This window comes from Pristis pectinata, chromosome 15 (assembly GCF_009764475.1).
Source record: "Pristis pectinata isolate sPriPec2 chromosome 15, sPriPec2.1.pri, whole genome shotgun sequence".
Taxonomy (NCBI): Eukaryota; Metazoa; Chordata; class Chondrichthyes; order Rhinopristiformes; family Pristidae; genus Pristis; species Pristis pectinata.
Window position 1 is genome coordinate 31,908,788 of NC_067419.1, and position 13,819 is coordinate 31,922,606.

Below are 13,819 nucleotides of genomic sequence, written 5' to 3' on the forward strand. Positions count from 1 at the left end.
CCAGCATTCCGTTTCATTTCAGCACAGCTCATCTTGTTTTGGTGCTTTATTTTTGGAGTGCCTCTCCACTTGGAAAATGCACAGGGATACATTGAGGAAAGCAAGGAAGAAGACTCGGAATGTTGTCCCCTGTCTCAGAAACATCCTAATGTTGGGCCACTCTGGATACAGGGATAATTACAGTGATTCTTGCAAATTAGGAGCTGTAGGACTAGGGACCTATGCAAAGAGTACCTTGCCATCACTTTCACTTGAATATGCTAGAAAACTTAAGCAAAGGCTTTCAAATGATTTGTTCAATAATTATGATGCAAATCTCTTTAATTTTAAGCATTCTTCAAAACCATATTTTAGTGGCATTGACAATGTCTAAGAGGAAAATGAATGAATTATTTTCAGAGTACATAGTGATTAGTGGAGGTATGTATTCTGAAAAGAACTCCTAATTCATTCAATAATTCACCTAGTAAGGCAATAATCATCAATTTTTGATGATGTGACTTACCATTGGAATGTTCATTACAGTGCCATCTAGTGTTTGCACTGGAGGTGAGTGAAGACATTTTAATACTGAAAATTCTTGTTAAGGTGCTTATTAGACATTTGATGATGTAAAATGGGTATCCAGTGAGCATGGGTGTGATGCATGATTTTTCACGTATATCCATATGTAGTGATTGTTGCATTTATTTTCTGAAACAATTTGGCCTCAGTTGATTTTTGTGACTGAGTAATCCAAAGGACCTGTTATTAATGCTGAAACTTAGCCTCCTTAGAAATACAGGCCACCTGAGCTGTTGTTCTCATTTATTCATAAGACATTGACATCACTGACAAAACCGGCATTTATTGTTCAACTCTTGTTATTCCTGAAGTGAGGAAGTGGTTATGAGTCAACACAACTCCAGCTGGTGTGGCTCTGATGTTGGCCTCAAGTCGATACACTTTTCTTTGCACCATTTAGACTGCACTGACTTTGCTTTCTTTTCTTTGATCTGCCAATTTAAAGTCCTTACTACTGAGTTCGACTAAGTGGAAACTGTTGATTTTTAAGTGTTCACCATGCTACAGAAAAAAAATGTCAGGTTGGAGAAAGGGAGAATTGGCAAATGAGACACCGGAGGGGCACTGATGAGGTGATGATGATAAGACAACATAAAATGGAATATCTGGGGGAAGGGTGGAACAAATAGAGAGGGGGTGATCTCACAGGAGGCACGAATCAAGAAACAGAAGAAGCAGACGGCTTAAGATCAGCTTAAAGACTAAATTTAAATAGAACAAAAAGTTAGAGACGTGGACCAAGGATATAGATTCAACTGGAGAAAAATAAATGGGTAGAGATAAGTAACAGAGTCATTAACAAGGAAACTAGGAGGGATGAGATCAGGAGGAAGAGTGAGCAAGATCACTTGGAGGTATATGCACTTTGAGAGAAACATGAATAAGAGTAAATGAGGAGTATAAAGAATAAGAAAAGATGATGAATGAGACAGGGAATAAGCAATGATACTGGACATTTAGAAATGCATCTTAATTTTGCATCTATATGCATTTACCATGATCATGATTGTGCATTACTATCTATATTGAAATCTGTATGAAATAATGCTAATGTTATTTTCACTTTGTAAACACATTAATTGTCCTATTGCCTCCAGACAGCATTAGAATTGGTTTGCTAATAGTTGCTTTGTTGCTTCCCTACAAGAAAATGTCCATTACTTTGTGCAGTTTTCCTAGGTACCAAAAGGATTCTGAATTTTCTCAGAACTACTCCCATTCTAATGAAAATAACATAACAACAGCAGGATAGCTACAATTGTGAGGAAGTTCATGACCTTGGTTGAAGCCCGCAAGACCTTAAGAATCAGAGCAGATTTGATAACCTTTTTCTGAACATTTTTGATTCAAAATAGTTCTTAGTAAAAACTTTCCGTAGACGGAAGTTTCAGTTTAATTGATCCCTTCGTAAAGGGAGTTCTTTATTTGTGCTAACTAGTTTTGCTTTTCTCTTTATATCTTTAACCAATGTTGAAAACGCATGAATTATTTTTGTCCACTTCTTGAATAGGAAGTCTATATATTATGCAATGTTTATATAACTTCCCAGAGTTGTTCTGCCATCAACAAAGTACAAGAGATATTAGACATGAAAGAGATAGGGAGCAGATTCACCTGAATTGTATGGAGTTGTATAAATCTGGTTTTCATTTGCTTGAGTGTAGAAGGTGGTGAGGTGTTTGAACTGAGTTACTTAAGATGAGAAAAGGGCTCAAAAGAAAAGTACAGGGAAGAAATTTGCTCTAGTTGGAATATCCAGAACATGGAGTTCAAAATTAAGATTAAAGTTAGGCCATTTGCGACTGAAATCAGGAAGCAATTTTTCCATAAAGAGTATTGGAAAAATGTAATTTACTTCGTCAAAGCTTTTGGATCTGGCTTAATTAAAATCTCTGAGGATAAGATTTATAGATTTGTGTTACTTAGGGATAACAGGGGATAAGGAGCAAAGTTAGGTAACTGGAGTAGTGATACCGATCAACCATTATCTGATTGAAAGGAAGAATGGTTCCAGATGTCTATTCATCCCCATGTTCTTGCAAATGTGATTCTGAGTCAAGAATCTGATGAAATATTCATTACTTCAAAGCAGCTGCAACAACATTTGAAAGGCTTGATCTAGGTAGGTCAAAGCTGTTTGTTTGATATTTCCTTCACCCACCAGCTTAAAAATCTAACCCTTCCACCACTGCTGTATAAGTAGGCCCAGTGTGTATCAGCTGCAGGTTGCACTACATTAACTCGTCAGAACTTCCCTGTCAGCACCTCCCAATCCTGCAAATTCCTCTCAGAGCAAAGGCAGCAGGTGCATGGGAACAACGTGAGATAAGAGAATTGGGAGAATGGACAGGGCCTTAGATTGGTAGGAGTTGACTAATGGTATTCCATGAGATGTGCATTGTGGGCAAACTATTCTTACATTTATCAATAATTTAGATGGCCAAGTGGAATACCACATACTCAAGCTTACCAATGGGGTAAACAATGTGTATGAAAGCATAAAATTATAAGTACAGTGAGCAGGATGCCACAGAGTAATGATTATAAGGAAGTAGGAAGCCATGCGCTTTTGGGTTGGAAAAAATGGAACGGAGATCTTTCTAAGTGGTGAAAAGCAAGAAGCGATGGGTGCTCAAAAAGACCAAGGTCATTAAATGCCAAGGATAAGTGCAAAATTAATCAAAAAGTTAATGGAATGTTAGCCTTTATAGGACTGGAATATGGGGTGGTGGATCTCATGTTACCATTGTACAAAGTACAGAAGGACTTGTGTATTCATTTCTGGACACCATTGAAAATTTTGTATTAACCTCTGATATTAAGGGAAACTGGAATGAAATAGAATTAAAGAAAAATACAGTAGCTGATAGAAATTTGAAATAAAATCAGTGAATGCTAGATATAAAAACCAAGGTGTGTGGAGGAAAGTTCAAGGGAGATGTCAGAGGCAGGTTTTTTTACACAGAGAGTGGTTGGTGCCTGGAATGCACTGCCGGGGGTTGGGGTGGGGTGGTAGGGGCTGATACGATAGGATCATTTAAGAGACTATTAGATAGACATATGGATGAAAGAAAAATAGAGGGTTATGGGAGGTGAAGTAGAGAGGGGGATAGATTGAATGGGGATAAGGTTTATATAGGTTGGCACAATATCGTGAGCTGAAGGGCCTGTACTGTTCTGTGTTCTATGTTTTATAACATGGAGCAGGTTGGGTCTTGCCAATGGAGAGAGGAAATACTGAGCTGATATTGCAGATGAAGGACTACTGCAGAACTGGTTAGTTCTGATGCAAACAGAGAAAGTGAGTTACCAGAAATCCCTGAATGTTTTGACCTGCTATTGCCCCAATGAAATTATTTCTTCTAGTCTTGATCCTATCCTTTGTCTCCTAGTCTGAAAGGCTGTAATGTGGCCAGATGGAAGGTGAGGGCAGACATGGTAGTGTAGTGATTAGTGTAATGCTATTACAGTGTTGGTGACCCGGGTTCAATTCCAGCCACTGTCTATAAGGAGTTTGTATGTTCTCCCCGTGTCTGTGTGGGTTTCCTCCGGGTGCTCCGGTTTCCTCCCACATTCCAAAGGCGTATGGGTTAGGAAGTTGTGGGTATGCTCTGTTGGCGCTGGAAGCATGGTGACACTTGCAGGTTGCCCCCAGAACACTCGATGCAAAAGGATGTATTTCACTGTGTGTTTCAATGTACATGTGACTAATAAAGATATCTAGGTGCTGTTCCTCAAGCTTATTGTTAGACTCATCATCAGAACAGGTACAACAGAGACATTGGGTCTGGGAGAATGTAACTGAGGCCATACAGGCGGGCGGATGGGAAGAGGTATAGCTGTGGGAGTCTGTGGGCTTGCAATAGATGCTATCCTCTGAGATGGAGACAGAGACTTCCAGAAAGTAAAGGGAAAGGAAGTGTTAGAGACGGACCATGTGGAGGTGATAGAGCAGGGTACAAATGGGCAGCAAAAGAAATGAAATGTTTGAGTTCTGTGTGAGTGCAGGAAGTAGAAGCTCCAATAGCCATTAATGTATCAGTAAAAGAGTTGGGGCAGTGGACCAGAGTTGGGCTGAAACAAAGAGAGTTTCTTGTATCCTACAAAAAGACAAGTGCACTTGGGCCCATGAGAAATCTGATAGCTGCGACTTTGATCTGGAGAAAGTGAGTGGAGGTGAAGGAGTTTTTCAATGGGAGGACAAGTTCATCTGGGTGAATGAGTGTGTTGGTGGATGGGAACTGGATGACCCTCTCTGTTCAAGGAAGAAATGGAGATCTTTCAGATGGGAGGTGGAGGTGTAGAAGGATTGTACATCCATGGTAAAGAGGAGCTGGTTGGGACCAAGGAATTAGAAGCTGTCAAATTGGCAGAGCCCATCGGAGGTATCACAGATCTAAATGGCGAGAAAGGACAGAATCAAGATTGGAAGAAATAATTTCACTGGGGCAAGAGGAGGGTGTTCCAAGTCAGTCTTGGGCAGGAGGTGGAAGTGGGCTTTGTGGACCTGAGAGACTAAAAGTCTGGAAGCTGTGGAAGGAAGATATCCCAAGGAAAGGAGGTCCATGGGAGACAATGGTCTGACATTTGATGTTGGGGTCATGATTTAGAGGGAGGAATGAGGAAGTGTCTGAGAGTTGATGTTTGGTCATTGCAGGATAGAGGTCAGTTTGCCAGACCATGTCTGTCAGTTTGATGAGGATATCAGGGTTGGTTCTGAGTGAATGGAGTGCAGTGAGTTCCAAAAGAGGGTAGGTTGGGGAGAACAACAGGAATGGAAAGATCAAGAGCATCAAAGTCACGTCAGCAGTTAGCAATGAATAGATCTAGTGAAGGTATGGGGCCGTGGGGAGGTGTGAAACTGGATCAGGAGAAAGAGTCTGGAGTTAAGTGGAGGCAGAGGCAGCAGAAATACAGTTCGACATCAGGTCAAGCCTGGAAACCATTAAACTCGTAAAGGATCACAGCACAGAAACAGGCCCTTCGGCCCATCTTGTCCATGCCCATCTAAGCTGTTCCCACTTGCTTGTGTTTGGCCCACATCACTCTTAAGCTTTCCTATCCATTTAAAAGATATGGATTAAGATGCAGATATGGAGAGACAAAGCTGAGGCCTCTGCTGAGGACTAATTGTTTGGGATCGGGGCATGCTAGATTAGAAGGGGCAGTGAAAATACAGCAGGGGTTGGAACTGGGGAGAGAAATCTAGGGCAGTACTGGAATTCAAAACCTGCAGAAGTTTGTGAGCTTTGACGTCTGAGAGGATGGAAATATATCACCTGTCGCAGCACTAAATGAGGCAAAGAAAAAAAATGAAACTATGGACCACGTAGCTTTGATTCTGGGAATACTCAGCTGGCTGGGCAACATCTGCAGAGAAGGAAAGGTTCAAGATCCTTTCGTCAGAACAAGGAAATGTCAGAAATAAACATGCTTTATGATGGAGAGAAATAGGGAAGGGGAGGAGTGACTGAGGCCTATAATAAGATGAAAGGGTAGAAAGATTAAATGGAAAAAAGAGATGAGAATGCAAGGCAAAAGAGTGTGTTAATAGGAAAACAGAATGAAACAAATGATCAGTTTAGGAGGAAGACCATTACTTGAACTTACCGAAGGAAAATAACGTAAGTGCTCTTCTGAGAGCTTATATTAAGTTTAATTGGAATGGTTTAGCTGGCTATGGATGCAGACGTCAGGGTGTGGTGGAGAGTTAAAGCATTTTTTTTGTTGTTGCTTGTTTTATACATGAAAGACCTCTGCTAAGAACTGATTGCTTAGGGATGGCAGGGGAAGGTCAGAAAGGATAACAAAGATGTGGCAGAAGTGAATTTAGAAGGAAAGATAAAAGCAGGGGACTATGATTGTTTAGTGAATATCTGGTTGGGACACAAATCATCCATTATCTCATTGAATGCCAAGATGAGCTTGAGTGGGGAAATACTATACCGTTGTTCTCTTGGGGTAGAAATTTGGTGGAATTGAGTTCATTTTTACTAAGTCATGTGTTTATCACAAAATGAGTGGATGTATTTATACCGATAAATTCTTAAAGGGTGGAGGACTCATAGGAGAAATGTTTAAGAAGATGGTTTGTAGTAGAGAGGAGAAGGTTCACAATGTCCTGGAATGAATAATTTATTCACTGAAACAAAAAAACTGCAAAATTTCACTGAGAAACAGTGAATTGCTTCACTCAATGTACTTTATTAAATAGCACCAGCTGCCAATTTGATCTTGATCTAGACTAATACATCATAGATGTATAACAGAACAAACACAAAAATGATTTAGTATCTTATTAAATCATTTTAAGCAGGAAGAAATCAACAGGATCAGAAACAAAAAGAGATCTAATAAAATGATACATTTAAACAGCAGTGATACTAGAGTGTGTGTGTGTGTGTCTGTTTGTGTGCATGTGTGTAAGTTTGCATATGTGTGTGTTTATGTGTGCATGTCTGTGTGTGTGCGCGCGCAGACAACTCTGTGTGTGTGTGTATGTGTGTGTGTGTGTGTGTGCGGAACTTGTTTGCTTTTATGGGTTGAGTAGTCTGGATCAATTTTGCATGGTTCACTTTTATTTTATAACCAGGCAGCTTCTATGGTCCAAATAATTGCACTGCATCAAAAGAAAGTACATGAATCTCACCTTGCAACAAACATGGAGATTCTTAAAAAACATCTGGTCTGTTACAAGTTTTTAATGAAGTACAGATGTATACCACAAAGAGTTAAATCAGAGGCCTATAATTGTTCACCTAAACTTTCAATCTCATTTATTTGTGTTGCTAGCTCTAAATTTTAATAATTTATTAAATACTTTTCATCATTTTATTGCCCTATTTATTTCACTCAGTTTTTTCTTCCTCAGGCAACACATTTCCTGCCGTTTAATGGCCAGATCATGTGGTCTGCTCACAGGCAGCTCCCTTCTCATTCTTAGTTAGGTGCCAGGAAACCTGCGAAAGCAGTCTAGCAAATATTTCCCTCTTCTATTTCCATCCCACCCATTTATAGGGTGCTACCTCACCGCTGCTTGACAAGTCCTTGCATTTATGGCTGGGGTTAAGAATTTGTTCCAGCAGAAAATGAAGTCTTTGTCCCAGGGATCTGCCATACAGTGACCAAGATTCTTACTGCATTTCAATAATAAGCATTGTAAGGGTGAATTAATGTTATATAGATGATTATCTATGAACATATTAATAAAGGGAAAGGATCCACCCTCTGCAATAAGTAAATGGAAAATTAGAAATGTCATAATTTGATTTTTCTTGTTTTGTTGTAATTTACAGAGGCACATTAGCCATGATTGGAACAATACTTGTATAAGACTTCACGTATTAGCACTGTGAAGTTTCTCTTCAGATTTTGCACTTTTTCATGGATTTACCTTCCAATTTCTTCAAGTGGTGAAACCTGGCATTTTTTAAATTTGCTTTCAGAGTGTAGACCAATTGTAACATTAAATATATCAAGTATAGAGAGAATCTATAGCCAAGGGTTCCTTGGAAAATGTCAGCAGTATCCTGAAGATCTGTCTCAGGGAGGCTGAGTTATTGTTCAGTTGGATAAAATGAACTGCACCACCATGTACATAAGATTCCTGAAGTGACCATTCTGTTGCTCAGTGACCCAATTTTTAATGCTGTCGCTTTGACAATATTAAAGTGACAATGTTGGATTTTACTCCAACATTACAGCTGGCACAAGCTGCTGGTCCACTCTTTCCCCAAGGGACTTGATCTACAATTCACTTAATTATTTGTGAAGTATGTCACAATATTTTTCTTACTAACTGAAATGCAGTACAGTCTTAAATAAATTAATTTGCAAACTATTGATTTTTATGCAGGATTAATTAAAACCTTTTCAGTAGTACAGATGAAATTATAATGAGAAAAAAACTTGTATCATTTAACACTAATTGTAAATAAAAATGATTTGCATTTATTTTATGCTTCAGTGTGACAGTACTGCAGTTTGGTGATGTTCTGTACCTGCTACTTGCAGTGGTCAGGTCTGTGTTTCTTGACAATGGGAGGAAAATGGTATCATAAACACATTGGAATAAATTTTTAACATCAATTCCTGGTGATTTCGTGAAGCAGATTTCTAGTCTATTATAAAATGTTTTGTGATTATTATTCCATTGAAAAGTTCAAATTGAAAATTGGGCAGGTTCCAAAAAGCTGGGCAATCTGTTCGACCAGATTACCACCCAGAGAGTGAAGACAAAACTACACTCAGCTCTTTCTGAAAATGTTTACAATGTCACCACACAAAACAACAGAGGAATTCTTTCTAATAGTTAGTTCCCAGTACAGATACTTCTACCGAGGAAGTTGCCAAGTGAAGACCAAAAGACAAAATGAGAGGACATGGCATTCTGTGTAATGCAACTTCTGTTGGTTGCTTCAAAAAAGACCATTAATAGATTTGGCAAAAGCTAGCTTGCTTGTGTCCTTGGCCAAGGATATGTGGTCCAAAGACTTCTAAAAAAAAGGCAAGAAAATAACTTATAAGTGTGAATAAAACAAGACCCACAGGATCTAAAATCTGTCAATGTTTTAAAATTAATATATATTCCCAATGGCCTCATTCTCCAGTCCATAAATTTGGAAGATGACATTAATGCCCTTCAAAATAAAACATTCCTAACTATGATTTCAATGTGAGTCACATAATTTGACTGTTATATTAAAGGAAGATTCTTTCGATAAGTGCTAAAAAATGTCTACTCTGGGCCTATTGTATATTAGATAAATGTGACAGCTACAGCAAGATGAAAAATCAGGCTTTTGAAAAAGAGAGCCAATAACATCAGGCATCATTACAATGTTTACTTAAACAGTACTGCCTGCGAACTTAATGCTATTGCAAGCTTGACCTGCCTATCTGTTAATTAAAGAATGTGAAGACAAATAATCACAATCAGGATGTGGGTAGCAATCTTGCAATTCACTGAAAAGGCAGGCCATTTAATTAAACTCCCCCACACAAGTGCTCTCTTCATTTGGTGAAATCATCAGACGTACACTGTTTATTATGATAGTACTGGAGATGAAAAGCATATTATTACCAAATTGCTTAGCTTTAGTCTTAGAAGTGAGGAAAGTCAATACTGTGGTTTAACATACCCAACGTTAACGTACAATCGTGTGCCTGTCAGAGTTGAAGTTTGTAAACCCTTCATTGCACAGTCCAAACCATCTGAAAAAGATTGAGGTGAGGATAGCCAGTGTTTGAAACATGTTGGCAAGATTACAGAGAATTTGAGAGGGCAAGTGGTTTCCATCATACTTCCCAGCCAGTTTTAGGGAAAAGAAACAAAACTGTTTTAGAAAGTTGTGGTCACTAACTGCTGATCCAGCTCTGTGCAAAGTTTTGACTTATGAAACCAATGTTTACTGTAGTACATTTGCATTAGATAAATATCATTTAAGTATTATAACCCACGTATACTTGTTAATTTAAAACTCCTCATTCTGGATACTTGAGAACTACATGGTGCAACAATTATGAAATTGGTCATATTGCAGGACTGTGTAAACCATTACAAACAGGTACTCTGATGAATGGACCACCTGTGTCCAGGAAAGTCCCAGTTTAATCAATTTTGCAACCTGAGTCAGGTCAGCACTAAAAATGGCTTTGATGAACCAGAACTAAGTGGAGGATAAAAATCAGCCATAGTTCCTGCTTCTGATCACCAGGCAGTGACCTTTGCTAAAAGGTGCACAGGTGAGGACAGAGTAAACTTACTGTGGTGTTTTCCTAGATAGCACTTAAGAACTAGCCTCAAACAATGGCCAGGAGGGCAAGGTTACTGGAAGTCTGCTATAACCTAGCATGAGGATACAGCATTAGAAAAGAATGGACACTCAAAAAAACCTAAAACCTTACAAAGCATTAGCTGCTTTTATGCTCTTAAGTTGTTAAATTGCAATATCAGCTCCCAATGCCCAAATAGCAGCAAATCCAACAATAACTTGCCAGCTTCATTGAAAACAGTGAACTGATTGAGATTTTTTTCTGTGCATTTTTTAGCTGCTTGCCTTAGTATATCTCATGGGCTTACATTGGTTTTGCCACCCAGTGTTAAAACATTGCACATCAGGAGTCAGTGTTAAATTGAAGATGCAAACAGATCATGATTTCAACCAAAGATAATTTAACCAAACTGAATCATGATTCAGTTTTTATTATTTTAATTCTCCAGTCACTTTACAAATACATAGTAATTGAAATTGATGCCTCATTGATGTTTAACTGTGAAAAGTATACTGGTCCCTAACTGGTATTCCTAATGTGAATCCACTAACCTATTTACCCAGCAAACTTTCTTTGTTGTGATAATTGATTACAAGATGATAACTTTATCTGACTCTGAACTATTTCCTTTTAAGCATTAGGGAGTTTGAACTGCTTGAATGTTTGAAGGTGCTGGAACTACTTCAAACAATGAGAGATTAAAGAACTTTACTGAAAGATCTTAGCTGTGAGTGACATTTTAGGACTATGTGGTTAAGATGACAAAGTTTAAAATAACAGGTTCTCAATTTACTCAACATTAACAAATATTGTTGAGATGAGTAAAAACTGTGAAAAAACTATGTTCTTATCATTATATTAATATTAGTTTGTGTTGGCTTTGGTCTACATTAGGCTTACTTTTCTGTACAAATGTTTTTACTAATTAGTTAATCAAACAATTCTGAAAGAACTAATTCTACAAGTGATTGATGTTAGTAAAGCTATTTCTGGAATAGGCATGTCTTCAAAGAAAAGGAGGTAGTTCAGCATGTCAAGAAATTACTTAATTAAATATTTCTTTGTTAGATGGATATATTTTTAAATTTTTAAAAATGGTGGGATTTTGAATTCCAAATTCCATTGAACGTAATGCTTCCAGCAAGTCCATATACAGGCATAAGTGGGACTAAAGGTTGGTCTGTATACAGACTCTTTCAATCAGATGACATTTTTTATAAATCAGGATAAGGAAACCTGGTTGATTACTTACCCTCCCCATCTTGAGAGAAGTATGAGCTTTTATTCTCGTAACTGCTGAAAGCTGTCTTATGTAGAACAGGGATATTACCTCAGATCTTCCTGATTTATCTGGCATTACTTCTGCTGCATGTGAAGTCTGGTATAAATATCTGATATTTTTTTTCTTTAGCAAGGGTGTTTACACCAGTTTTATACTATCATATTGTAAAGGTATTGGTGTACAAACTTTTCTGAGCATTAGAATTATACCATTGCCAGGCCCTTGTTTGAGCTCAAATCACACACTAGGCCCAGTCTAATAGGAGCTCTTACACTGGTGGTTCCCACTACACTAGTGCATCTGCTGTAGCGGATTAGCTCTTTACCGGCAGGGCTTGGCTGGAGGATGAGCAACACAAGCCTCTAGGGGTTGAGCGAGTATTCGGGCCATTTGAGTTGGTATCTGGAGTGGGATGGCGATGGTCAGGGATCCCCAAGTAAAAAGATGACAAGTATACCTTAAAGAAGGACAAGCTCAGGACCACCCTAGATGAATAGACTCGCTGGCAGTGGCCTTCAGGTAAGGACTGACTCCTCTAAGCAACACAGATGCTGACTTAGAACCTTTGGGTAACCCCTGATCCTGCAGTCCTGTTTCATTTGGGAACCACTTATACCAGTTATAAGATGGCAAGAGTGAAGGTAATCAGGCATTGTGACCCAGGAGCTCTGCTTGCTACAATTTACAGAAACATTCTATGTTCAATCATATTTAGCATTTGAATTTTAGTCCTTCTTCTGCGTCATGTCTCCAGTCTAAGCTTTCTACGTAGCCTGCTCATTATATTCTATACAGATCACTGCTTCTGGCATTGATCATTGCAGTGATGCAGGACATCTCAGGAAATAATCTAACGCTTGCTTCTTCTGACAAAACATTTGGTTGCCTAGGGTCCACATAATTCAGGGCAGTTGGGTCTCTCATTCTCTTCAGGCTTCACCTTATTTTCCATTTGTAACTGGAGCCAGATGCTAATTCCTCTTTAGGTCCACTGGGTATCTCCTTTCTATACATTGTAACGTACTTTGGTGATATTATTGTCAGGATATTGGGCCATATTATGTTGACAGGAGCCAGCCATTTCCTGCAGCCTCCCCATGCCCTGTGCTTATTCGGTCCATACCCAGAGGGCTCAACCTGTTGGCCTGAAATGTCTTGACACAAGGGACTGGGTGGCAGTAGAGCCTGAAGAAGGCCCAGCCACATAATAGTATGCTAGTTGTTAAATGTGTTGGGAGTCTTTAAATTCTTAAAAAACTGTGAAAAGTTAAGCATATTTTTAAAAAAATGATAAAACACCAAAAAACAAAGAATTTAAAACACATAAATAATTAAAAACAATAAACAAGATAAGCTATTCTCTTTATTTCCTTATCCTTTGTCCTACAATCCCCATGGAAATCAATGGCTCTATGGAACCAAGAGCTGATTCCCCAGTGTAAACGTGTGAGAATCTCGGTAAGATTAAACTCCATCATGAGTCCAGTAGTCCAACAGTAAAACACCCTGACATATATAGTGCCTATTGCTGCCTAGTAAGTTCAGCACTTACCTGGGAGGACAATTCTAATGCACAGGAATGCAAGAGGCTGCAGAGAGTAGTGGGCATAGCCCTCCCCACCATTGACAGCATCTACAGGAGACACAGCTACCTTTCTACAACCATCAGGTTCTTGAACCAACCGCCACAACCCTAATCTTACCTCAGCAATGGAACACTATGGACCACCTCTTGCACTACCATGGACTTGTCTTTGTGTCTTTGTTATTTTTGCACTAATGTCTTGCTTTTGCACAGTTTTTTCAAAATATGTTATAATTTTATGTATAATTTATATTCTGTGTACTGTCTGTACCTACGTGCCTGTGATGCTGCTGCAAGCAAGTTTTTCATTGTACTAAACCTCACCGTACTTGTGCACATGACAATAAACTTGACTTGATTTATGCATTTGACTATGCATTGGCAAAAGTCCATGACTGTTGTGCATTTAAACGTCTAGAAACTACCAGTCATTAGCTTTAGTATGTGAGTATCCCACATTTAATTGAAATGGTTAAGACCGCCATACCTAGAAACCATGTTAATGGCACTGTCTACAGATTAGTTGATTGTTTGGAATGGTTGATAGGTTTGGTCTTCTAGGAAGTGACCTTAAGAAGTTGGCTGGGATATGCTACTACACGGAATCTATAACG